The sequence below is a fragment of the Camelus bactrianus genome, chromosome 11 (genome assembly GCF_048773025.1).
Source record: "Camelus bactrianus isolate YW-2024 breed Bactrian camel chromosome 11, ASM4877302v1, whole genome shotgun sequence".
Lineage (NCBI taxonomy): Eukaryota > Metazoa > Chordata > Mammalia > Artiodactyla > Camelidae > Camelus > Camelus bactrianus.
Window position 1 is genome coordinate 78,286,875 of NC_133549.1, and position 12,796 is coordinate 78,299,670.

The following is a 12,796-nucleotide window of genomic DNA, read 5'->3' on the forward strand; positions in this document are numbered from 1 at the left end:
AGCTCCCTTGCAACCTGCCCCCAAACTGGCCTCACACGTCCAGACAGGAGCCTGGAGAAAAGCAGCAGCCAAGGATACGGCCCAGGAAACCTGGTTGTGTCCAACTACGTGCCCAGCAAGGGAATCCCAGAACCATGCAGTTCACCCATCACTCCCGATGGAGCAGAAGGGAGCGCTCCCCATCCCCCCCGGGAGGAAGCAGGAGGTCCCCCTCAGATTAGAGAGACGCTCTCTCCTCCTGGGGTCACAGCTGGAGCACCGAGGGGCGTCACCTGGCCCCCTTCTGAGGTGGCTCCGCTCTAGTGGAGAGCCTTCTCCTGAGAAGGGACTGGCTAGGTGTCATTAGCTGGCTCTCCTGGCAGCTGGGGAAGGCGGCACCAGCTGGCAAAGGGACTTGGCCGGGACACTGGTAGCGTCCTCTGGACCTCCAACTCATTTTTGCTGGAATAAGCTTTGGGGAACTTCTGACAGACACGTTCCTGAGGCGCTTCTGCAGTTGCTCCTCAGGGGTCTTGTTTGTTTTGTTTTTACCACATCTGTGTTCTTGAAGGTAATTGGGGGGGGGGGTCTAGTCATTCTGATTTCAGCGAAGAGGGAAAATAAGAGGGTATCTACGCCCTGCTTGTAGCTCTATAATGAAAAATGCTGTTTTGTTTTGTTCTCTAACTCTAGAACACATTATGTGTTCATGCACTCCCCCAGTAGCCTCAGACCCACGGTTTCTCATTCTCTGAAGCTGGATTCGTTTTCTTCCATTGCAGTGCCTGGTGGAGAAGGACAGAAACTGATCTAGTAAACTGAGTTCACAGTTTGTCCTACAGTCTGATTTGATTCCTTCCCCCCCCGCCCGCCCCCGCAGAGGGGAGGTAATTAAGTTTGCTCGTTTGTTTGATTTTTTAAATGGAGGCACTGGGGATTGAACCCAGGACCTCAGGCATGCTGGGCATATGCTCTACCACTGAGCTATACCCTCCCCCGCCCATAAGTCTGATTTGAGACACTATTTTTGTTCGGCACAGGACTCTGTGAGTTATCCAAAGAGCTTTCACAAATTCCTTTTTGGCTTATACAATCCAGAGTGGATGCTCTTGCGAGCGACGAAGAAGTCTCTCTGTTACATAGAATCACTGCCCTGATGGCATCAGAGGATAGTTACCTGTTTGTGTGCCTCCTTCCGAAAAGCTGTGAACCTCTTGAGGCAGGAACTGGGTTTTGTTCATTTGTGAACAGCCAGCAGCTGGCATGTAGCAGGCATTCAGTGAAGGTTTTAGGATGAAAGACAACAAAGAAGAGCACAGACTTTGGGGGGACAGAAAACCTGACAGCCAGTGAGCCCCAGCCAGTCCTCCATCGTCTCTGATTCTCAGAAGGTGCACTGGACCTTTGGGCTCCCCCGAGGAGGGAAGCCCTGTTTCAGGTTCTGTCACTGTGATGACAGACAAGCCCAGCAGAACCAGCCCTTGACTGAGCCCTTTGGTGAGAGCTCGCCACCCTGCCCACCAGTCCCGTGGGGCACGTGGGCAATGGCCAGAACCAGGACACACCCACCAGTGTCAATTTCTCACTGCCGGGGGGATGGGCTAGCATGCTGGGCGTGGCCTCTTTCCAGTTTATCCCTGAGCTCAGAGAGGGTAACTTTGCTGAGGGTTGACTACTTGGGAAAAAAATCAGGATTCTCTTGGTAAGAAATAAAAGGCAGAACAGATTTGTGGTCAGAACCGTACATTGTCTGTTACCACAGTCAAGCCTTCTACTTGCAACCAGCTTGGAGCTGGTCAGGTAAGTCTTCACAAGGAAGGCGATAGTCTCAAAGGATGACTCAGTGCTTATCAGTTAGATAGGGCAGGGAAGAACATTCCAGGCAGAGGGAGGAATGCAAACACACCAAGAATGTTAAGTTCATGCCACAGGAGGTGGGAGCATTGGAAGATAAAAAAGTTGTGGGGGGCAAGTCAGAGGCCTTGAGCTATCAGGCTGAGAAGCTCAAACTGTTTGCAGGGACAATGGGAGCCTTTAAGGGGTCAGGCAGGGGGCATCCGGGACAGATCTCAGTGAGAGTTCCCGCAGCACTGCCGAAGGTGAGCGCGCCTGCGTGAGTCCGGAAGCAGGGAGCCCAGCGCTGAAGCTGCTGCAACTACAGCCAGCTGTTCCTCCAACCTCCCAGCCTAGTACTTTGTTGTCCAGGGGATGACTCCTGAGGAGGAAGGTGGCCTTGGCCACTTCCTGTCCTGCCCTGGGGGGTCTTTCTCTGTAGGTGTGATGTGGCACCAGGCCGCTGCATCTCTGTCGCTGTGATAAGGAGCAGATGCTGGTTCCCACAGCTCTCACCCTCAGCCCATAAATTCTGAAATAGCTCTGTGAGCCCTGGGCCTGGGTGTGAGTTTCTGGGGGCTTCCATGACCCTGTGTAAGTGTCCGAGTTCCCTCATGGCACTGGGCCAAAGTGGACCCTATCTGATGCCCCAGTGACCTGTGACTACCTTCCTTCCCTGCCAGCCCACTCTTGGCTGTGGGCCGAGCCCTCGGGCTGGGCACTGCTGGAATTCCGGGGCCACCGGCCTGGAGATTAGGGCTTATATGTTTCTGTGATGTGCTCTAGAGCCAAACTCCAATCAGCATCTCTCAGACCCACACCCCAAGAGTGCCTGACTCTCAGCTTGCCTGGACATGCCCGCCTCACTCTGTCTGGGCCAGTCAGCTCCCACCCAGGGCCACAGCTTTACAGCCAAGCCTTCCTCTCTGACACTCAGTAGTCCTCTTACTGCCAGAATGCCTCGCTGCTGGCGTGACCAGGCTGCCATGGGTGAACCGTGGCCCCCCTACCCCATTACCCCTGTGCCTGCTGTCTGTAGCTCCCCACAGATAAGTTCCCTACTCCCCACCTCCATCCCACCCTGTCATGAATTGATCCTAATTGAAACAGCAGTCAGTCATCTATGCTCAGCCCCTGTAACCTAGGGTGGACTGACCCACTGCAGACATCAGACTGTGTCCTGGTCCCCATGTCTCCCTGTGCCAGTCTGACTGGGCCCCATTGTCCCACGTTGCCCCTCATTTCAGCCCCTCCTCCCTTCCCGGGCTGCCTCTGTCCCCCTGGCAGATCCATTCCCAGGTCTGTGTTCTGAGGGAACACACCAGCTGGGGCAGACCCTTCTACACCTTAGGGGAAGTCACTGCTCTGCTCCCCTCCCCACCTCCCCGTGTGACCGTACATGACATGTAAAGCCCCCTCTGCCCCCAGAGAGCCAACACCACCCTTGCACAAGCAGGCAGGGCCCAGCCCTGCATGGTCGCAGCAGGCAGCACCAAGCTGGCTTAGAAACCTGCTGTCACAGTGCCCTCTTGTGGCTGACTCCAGCTAGCGGGAAGGCTAAATGTCTGCCTGGGGGTGGCCACCCACTGCCCGGGCCAAGAGAGCTGAGGGCCCTGGAGGGGGACCCCCAGCCCTCGTCAGCACTGGGCACTGGGAGTTCCACATTTTCTTGTACATCAGCCTTCTGGAGTGTCATGTGTCCTCACTGCTGAGCAGTTTCTCCAATTAGATTTCGAAGACACTTAATTGAAAAAAAAAAATACACAAAAAAGACAACTTTAGAGGGGGTGGGTATAGATCAGTGGCAGAGCACATGCTTAGCATGCACGAGGTCCTGGGTTCAATCTCCAGTACCTCCATTTAAATAAAAAACAAAAACACACGTGCACTGAACTTCAGTGGGTCACTGCTGCACTCACCCCTAGGACCACTTTGTTTCCTAGGGAGGGACCTGCCCAAGGCCACCTGGCTGGACACAACCAACATACACCTTGGATTTCAAGGCCAGTAATGTTCCCACTGACTCCTACATGTTTTTCTTTAATTAGTTATTTTTTTTAATATTAAATGCAACGTATGCATCTGGTAAAAAAAAATAGAGATAAATTATAGATAAAAACTTCAAAACATCTAGAATAAAACCGAATATCTTCACCAACTTAGGATAAGAAAATTTTTCTTAGGCAAGACACAGAGAGCAGAAACTACAGTGGGAAAGCATTGATAAATTAGATCTTACCAAAATTTTAAACATCACCAGTAAGAGAATTAGTAGACAAGTTTAGGACTGGGAGAAAGTACCCACAAAACATACCAAGGAAGGAACCTGATGGAAGAACGCTTAAGAATTCCTACAACTCACAGTCAAAGAGTACAAACTTCCAGCTATAAGGTGAGTACGTTCTGAGACTCGCAGACATAGTAAACAGTCTTATGGTTACCGGGGGGAAGGGGGTGAGAAGGGATAAATTTGGGAGTTCAAAATTTGCAAATGTTAACCACTATATATAAAAATAGATTAAAAATGTATTTTTTTCTGTATAGCACAGGGAACTATATTCAATATCTTGTTAACCTTTAATGAAAAAGAATATAAAAACCCCTTGGTTGGTTTGGTGGTCAGCTAATGACTGGACAGAGATTTCCTTTAATGCTGGAACCACTAAGTCTCCCAACCTCTTCTATGAAATTTAGTGTGTGTGTTGGGGGTCTGCCCTCGATACCCCAGCAAGCAACTTTCACCTCTGCCTCAGGCTTTACTTCCTGCTCTCTCAGAGCCTCAGGGTCAGGCAGGGGTTAAGGCCAATGCAGGTCTTTCCTGGGCACGTGTACAACTCCGCACAGGCACGAGGCCTTCTAGAATTCTAGGAATACGCTTTTCCAAGCCCTTGTGAGTATCTTATTCCCCAGTTTTTCCTTTTGAGTGTTTTGATCAGTCTCCTATTAGCCCCAACTGGTGTTACCACCCCAGGCTGCTGATTGTTTTTGACAAAAGACCAATTACAGTTGTTTGAACAGAACAAGCTCTGAGCCATGTCAAATAAAATAATCCCTAAGAAGGGAGATTTTCCAGGGCGCTGTCAGATCAAATAGTGACAGTTCTCTGGGGACGGCTTCTTTTGGAAAGCTCCAAACCATTCCGTCCTGTCCAGTGGCAGTCAGGCTGCGGGTTTCACAGCTACTGTGGTTGTAAGGCCTTTGGTTTTCAAGTCTACCATGGAGCTTGAGAGGAGGCTGGAAATAAGGCAAATTAAAACAACATAAAACGTGCTATTCTTGCCATGATTTAGCCATTTCCCTTCAATAAATGATACTCAGATTGTTGAAAACCTTTGGTTATTTCCAGAGCTCTGAAAAAGTTGATTTCAATGATTTTTTTGCCAGCATTCTCATTGTTTTAACGGAGGAAATGATTTCTGAGGCCTTTATCTGGCCATTCTTAAAGTGCTTCTCTTGGTTTGAGTCTTTACGTGATTTTTCATTTGTTTGTTCTGGGAGTTCTTTCTTAACTTGGCTTTTAAAGGGGTAGTTTTTCACTGCACACCCTTAAAATTTTTTTCTCTAAAGTCAAACATTCATTTATTAGGATCTGCCTCAGTGTTGACCACTCCGTATCAATTTCCCTTTCAGTCAGTAAATTCAAGTCTTCCTTTATTTCAGGAAAGTTGTTTTGAATGTTGAGCCTAATATTTTTTTTCTGACCCATCGTTCAGATTTCCCTAACCAAAGGGACAGAATGTCCTCTTCCGTGCTGAATGGCCTGTGTCTTCTACTGAAGACCGTCTGTGTACCTCTTACAGTGCGAAACAGGGCTTCTCTGTGGAGGCTTCTGTAGGCCAAGGTGAAGCTGAGAGGCCTGTCTGTGCTTCCACACCAATGATGATTATAGTAGTAATTCCTGCTGTCAGGTAGGCTTCCGATACTTCAAACACCTGACATCGTTTGATGACCACCGCTACCTTGTGAGACAGGTGTTCTCCTCTTTTCACAGATGAAGGTGTGTGACTCGGAGCACGGCCACCCAGCGCTTAAGTGTCAGAAGCAGGCTTCGTACCGAGGAACGTCCGGCTCCAGAGCCCATGTGCTTGGACACCAGTGCTGACGTCTGCCTCAGCCAGGGCGTTGTCCACTGACCGGAGAGCACTTGCTGGCGCACCGTCCCTGCGATACTGGGAGCAACTGGGGAGTCAGCTCTATTCATTTATGCTCAGGGCCCCTCTCAGTGTTTAGAATGGCTCAGTGCAAAGACAGCAAATCACATCGCACAGGGGCCACCTCTCACCCTCCAGCAGGCGTGAAGGGCTTTGCTGACTGAACTTGGCCTTCTTTCCCTCTGCGCCCAGTGAGGACTCAGACTCCTCCTAGACCCAGTTTTAAGAGCAGCCACCACGGATCACCTGGAGCCGACAGGCAAGTTGAAAGACATTTGCTGTTTCTTATCTAAATAGTTAATGAAATGAGGAGGCTGAGCCGTGGGGGGAAAATGTAGTAGAACAAATGATGTCCTCATAAAATGAGGCGGCCCACGGAACAAGTGTATCTGTCAGATATTTCCCGGGGTGGGGGGTGTTGGGGGAACCTCAGTAGTCCTAGAAATGGGGAGGTGAGGATGAATTTCAGAAAAAACTCGGAAACTCTTGATCTTGGCGGCCTGATGCAAAGCCATGTGGGCCTTATCTAATAGCGCACCAGCATTTTTGTGTGAATGAAGCTGATTAAACCCTTGGGGGTCTGCTTTCTGTGCTGTGAAAACCCTGTCTGATTTTCTAACACTCTCCGCTTCAACATTTGTCGCCAGTAAGCAATCCATGCAGCCTCACACGAGTGGCTCTCTGGCCGGGGGAGCTTTGAAAGCCCCTGGGACCCCCAGGACTAGGTGGGACTGAGCTGATGAAGTGCCACCAGTCACTGGAGGTCTGGAATTATCCTAAGTGCCCCAGTCCCAGGGACCAAGAAAAGCCTGTCCCCTCGAGCTTTGACTCCAATACCCATGGCCACTGTGAGGCTCAGGGGAGCAGCCCGGGGACCCAGTGGGAGGGTCAGAAGTTTGCCCTGCAGACCTCAGGGAGCCTCAGCCAAGGTAGATGGACGGTCAGGGGCTGTGGAAGGTCAGGTGAGGGAGGAGAAATGATGCAGCCCTCCGCCCTAATTGGATTCTGGGTTTCCGTGGGGCATGCTATCGCTGCTTACAAATGTGGCCCAGCGGCAGAATTGAGTTATCAACCCAGCTGATTCCTGAGTCACAGATCATCCTGTCCTCCACAACGTGATTAAAGACTCTGCTGCCCAGAAGATCTCTGCAGCTGTGGGCTAGGAGGGTTGCTTTTTTTTTTTTTTTTTTTCTGCTAAAGCACAAGAAAAAAGAGGCCAGCAAATATTATCTTAGGCCTGGCTATGCTCCTTGCTGGCTCCAAAAGTTGAGATGTTGAGGGGGAGGTATATGGGGGGGGCCATGTGTGTGTGTGTAGGCGTGTGTGTGCACACCCACACGTGTGCACGTGTGCAGGCAGGGTCACATGATCAGGACAAAGGGTGACAGTGGACGCCCCCTACACCGCCCCCACTCTAAGCGTCTAAGGAGTGTTTTTTGGGAGACACATCCCCACACCTCAGCACTCCTGCGGTCACTCAGCACACTTTGGTAGTGTGCCAACAGCACCTAAGGCCCTGAACTCAGACATCATGTCCCAGACCAGGTGATGGAAGGGGAAAGGAGTGGCCACTCGTGGACGGCTTCCCACATACCAAGCGTGTGCTAGTTCCACATCATGCCATTGGCAGGCTGTGTCCACGCCACACATATCCCTCACTTCCACCTTCCATGAAATTCCACCATTAGTGATGCATTCCTTTGGGTCCTTGCAAGTTTCCTAGGAGGGAATATAACCACAGCAGTGGGCAGAGCACTGAGGGATCCCTTGGGAGACTACTCCAGGTCAGCTGTGTGACCTCAGGCAAATCACTCACCCTCTCTGGACCTATTTTTCTCCTTCATAAAATAAGCGGTGGTGTTCTCCAAGTTCACCTTTAAAATCTGGCTCCTTGTTTTTCATTGTTTTGCAAAGGGCATGTCTCACTCCTGAGCCCACGCACCAGCGTAGAGCCAGGAAAAGGCTGGGTGTTGGGAGGGGACAGGAGGCTAGACTCTGACTTTAAAAGCAGAGCCTAGAGGCTCAGGCACTGGCCTGCCTGGGGCTTTAACCTTCTCCACTGGGGCTCCACATGCCGGCAGCACTGTAGTTTCTGCCCTGGCTCAGACCCTCATCTCAATAGGTTGACATAATGAGGACAAAGTAGAAAAGGACAACCCACTACCTAGTCTGGCCAATGCCAGGAGGTGGCCTGGGGGTGAGTCACCTCACTTCTCTGAGCCTCAGCTTCCTCCCCCTTGATCCTTCGCAGAGACCACTCTCCATTTCCCTCCCTAAAGTCTAACCCACCCCTTCCGCCATCATTTTCCTTCCATCCCTTTCTTTTTCTCTGTGGGGAAGTTACTTCGTTTTGTACCCGTTGTCTGTTTATTAGCGCTCACTGGCCACTCACTGTGGGCTTTGTGGGTTAGTCCTGCTGCTGGTGTGTTCAGCAAACCGATCATTGCAGCATGATGCCCTGCCTCTGGTGTGGTGGGCAACCGGCTGGCCCTCCCTCAGGGAGCCTGGTCCCCACCACCCTCCTGAGAATACTGCCCAGGGCTGTTTTGTTTATGAGCCCAGAATGCAGGTCCTTTAAAATCCAGGGCCTGTAAAAACATTTGAGACATGAGAAACCATGGGGGTGTGGTGCTCTGAAATTCTCAAAACTAGAAAGACATCTTTTGATGTAAGATCCCTTACAATATGTACGGATTTTAATAATGTGCCTACAGTTGGCTAAATGCCTACAATATGTAATATGTCAACTAGTGAGTTTGTTTGTCGTCGTTACGTGTAACTCCTACAGTTACATATAAACTGCGTTTAATGGTGGTGGATGGGGTCGTTTTATTGTTAGAAATGGGGTGGGTGGAGCCTCCAAGGAATAGAGGGTAGCGGGCAGTGACTTTCTTAAAATGGCCCTGACCTTTCAGCTCAGTCACCAGGAAGCTGTCCCCTTCGGGGGGACACACCTCCTTCCCTGGGACATTCCTCGGCACCAAAGGTGGCTTAGTCAGACTGCTTCAGGAGTCACAGTGAAAGAGGTCTGCGGTCGCTCCTCAGGGATGTGCGGCACCTCCCAGCGCTCACGTTTGACCTAAGTGCAGGCATGAAAGCAACAAGAGCCATTAACTGGGCACCTCTCTGTGCCCGGCCCCGAGCCAGACCCCTCGCTCACACCTTCTCACTCATCCTCTCGGCCACACTGTGAGCTGCCGGGAGGACTCTGGGGCTTGGTGTGAGCACACGCCCACCCTGGCCGCGTGGTGAGTGATGAGGAGCAGTGGCGACCCACGACCATCACACCAGCGCCACCCAGAGCCAGAGTCCAGGCTCTTCCCACCGCACGCCTTTTAAAGGGACCTCGGAGTTTTCTGTTCCTTACCTTTGTTCCTTCACCTCCTCTTCTTCTGAAGATATCCTGAAATTTAATCCTGTAAGTTTTAAATGAATAAAGCCCAGAAGGCAGCAGAAAAAAGAAGGGAGGGCCATTTGTGAATGAAAAAGACCAACGTGTTTTGGGAAGACAAGTTCATGGGAGAGTGTGGAGAGGAGAAATAGACTGGGAAGATCTGCATTCTGAGTGTGTGCGAGGACTCCAGAGGGGGCGGGGGAGGCTCTCTTCACACATTTAACAGGCAGGAACAGAGGCTGCAACCAGGCAAGGTTTCAACATTTCATTCAAGATGGTAAAATGTTGATACTAACAGACGATAAGACATACACGTGTATCATAATGCCCGGAGTAACCACGACACAAAGAGACACACTCTTAGGGGGAGTGCGTGGCTCAGCAGCAGAGTGTGTGCTTAGCGTGCATGAGGTCCTGGGTTAAATCTCCAGTACCTTCACTGAAATAAATAAACCTAATTATCTCCTCCCCTCCCCCCACCAAAAAAGCAAAACGAAGAGATTCACTCTTCAGCATATTAAATAAATCGGTATGCAATGCTAAAAAGTGCTCAAGTAACCCGCAAAAAGGTAAGAAAAGAGATACAGGAACAAGAACCATAGAAAACAAACATAAAACAAATAAAAAAATGGCAGATTTAATCCCTAACATCTCAATAATTGCCTTAAAGTCAATGGTCTAAATACACCAAGCATGACAGAACTTAGCAAAGTGGATTTAAAAATGAAAAAAAGAAAGACCCAATTATATGCTGGTTACAAAAATCTCACTTCATGTTCAGACCCCACCTATGTACCTCTTCATCTAACTGCTCATATGATATCACTTATATGTGGAATCTTTAAAAAAAAAAGATACAAAATCTATTTACAAACCAAAAACAGGCTCACGGACATAGAAAACAGACTGTGACTACTAAAGCGGAAAGGGCAGGGAGAGACAAATTAGGGGCTGGGGGTTAAAAGACACACATTACTATATACAAAATAGACATACGATAAGGACTCACTGTATAGCACAGGGAACTATATTCAATTACTTGTCATAACATATAATGGAAAAGAATCTGAAAAGAATATATATGTATATAAATGTATAACTGAATCACTTCTCTGTACACCTGAAACTAACACTGTAAGTCAATTACACTCCAATAAAAATTCAAAAAAATAATCCCTGAACAGAAGTGTTTGGAGGGCTTCCAAGTTGGTGCCCACATCAATGTGCTAAGAGGGTGATGCATCTCAACTCCGTGGGGACAGAGGCTCAGGACCCTTTCAGACCCCACCTATGTACCTCTTCGTCTAAATGCTCACTTGTATCCATTATAATAAACTTGAATAGTGAGTAGAGCACTTTCCTGAGTTCTGTGAGTTGTTCTGGCAAATTATCAAACCTGGTGGGGGCAGAGCCTCAAATCTGTAGCTGTTGGACAGAAGGGTGGATTACCTGGAGCCGTGGTATTTGTGACTGACAAGTGAATTGAGGTCAGCTCTGAGGGACTGAACCCTTAAAACTGTGTGGTCTGTGCTAAATCTGGGTAGTTAGTGTCAGAACTGAACTGTTGGACATCGAATTGTGTCAGAGAATCAGAGATCTGGTGTTAATCTTGGAGAACTGGAGAACTGACTGGTGTTGGAAAAGATTCCACACACAGGGTGTCAGAAAGAACATCAGAGTGGCAAAGGGAAATTGAGGTAGAAAAAGAGTCTCCCAGATTATCCAGTGTTACCCCAACAGTCCTTAAACAGGGAAGATGGAGGCAGTAGAGGAGGTCAGAGTGATGTCAGGTGAGAAGGACTCAGCCCACCGTTGCTGGGATGGAGATGGATGGAGATGGTCACAAGCCAAGGAAGGCAGGCAGCCTCTAGAAGCTGGAAAGTTCAAGAAAACAGATTCTCCTCTGGAGCTTCCAGCAGGAAAACAGCTCTGTGGACACTTGAGGCCAGTGAGACCCCTTCAGACCTCTGACCTCCAGGACTGTAAAATCTGTGATGCTTTAAGCCACTAAACTTGTGGTAATTTGTTACAGCAGCCATAGGAAAATAATACGGGAAACAAGTTGCTAATTCTCATCTTCCATCCAGTGGGGTGTTCAGCACACCACGTTAGCCCTGTGTTAGTCAGGGAGCTGATACAGTTGGTTGAAGCTAATGATGAAATGTTCAGGCTCACGTAGCTGTGAAGGTCAAGAGGTGAACTGGGCTCCAGGTGAGACGGATCCAGCAGTCTTTCCCATCATCAGAGCTCAGTCTCTCTCTCACCACTGTTGGCCTCTGGGTTGGTTTTCTCAGGCAGGATTGCTCCATATGGTGGCCCAGAGGGACCTGACAAGAGCGGGTGTTCCATTTCCCTGCTAGAGGTAATCCCAGAGAAAAAGAGAGCAGTCTTAGTGGTAAAGGCTTGGGGAGGATGCTTAATGGCTTGGACTGGGGAACATGCCCGGTGTTGAGGCAGTTGCTATGGCTAAGGAGATGGGGTGCACAGATTGGCCGGCCAGGAGCAGGCTCCAGCCCAGCCCAGGGAGACAAGGAAAGATTCCTCCCAAAAGAAAAGAATGGGAAGTTCAGGAAGAGACCAAAACTGGCTGCCACAGCCCATTACCTTCACTGAGGCTGATGCAATGCAGCATCAAGGTATAATTACACAGTGTAGTTATAAAAGTAAATAACAGCCCCATCATAAACTGAGGACGATCTGTGTATGTTACATGTAAATTTTTTTATCGAAGACCTCATCACAGAACTCTATAGTATTGCTCTGTGTCCATAAATATTGTACTGCAAGCTACAGAAAGTTATCGATCTTGTATTTCTTAATGTTTCAAGTTTCATTCAGAAATTTATTGGATTTAAAATATTTTCATGTAGGAAGGAAGTGTTTCTCACTCGTAATCTAAATCATTGTAGAAAGGATAGGCGTAGTACCTTCAAGGGAATAGACTTAAGATACAACTTTGAAATAAAAATTTGCCATGTAAGTTGTATTTTCACTGTCAGTAATATGTAGTTTCTAAGATGATAGTTTTCGGATTATTTTTAAGACTACGTGTTTAATACAATGAGCTATATCGCTCTCTATTTCCCAGTTAGTTTTGATGCATATCAAGTTTGGCTGTTAGTCCTGTCTTATCCAGACTAGCTATTTATATAGAAACATTTAAAAATATATTTTTAAATTTATGTTACTGTGTACCTTCTTTTCAATTGTTTATAGTAATATCTACTCTGAATGTATGAAAATTAAATGCAGATTAAACACTAATTTAATGAATAGTGAAAAAAAGTAAATAATGGAAGAACTAAAAATAATCATGGGAAAACTATAAAACTTGAGATAATGAAGGGAGGAAGGAGAAGCATATCCATGAAGCAATTTCTTATTTTCCAATGTAGGGGGTCCATAAACTTTCTGCAGATGATGGATCAAGAAATAAGCA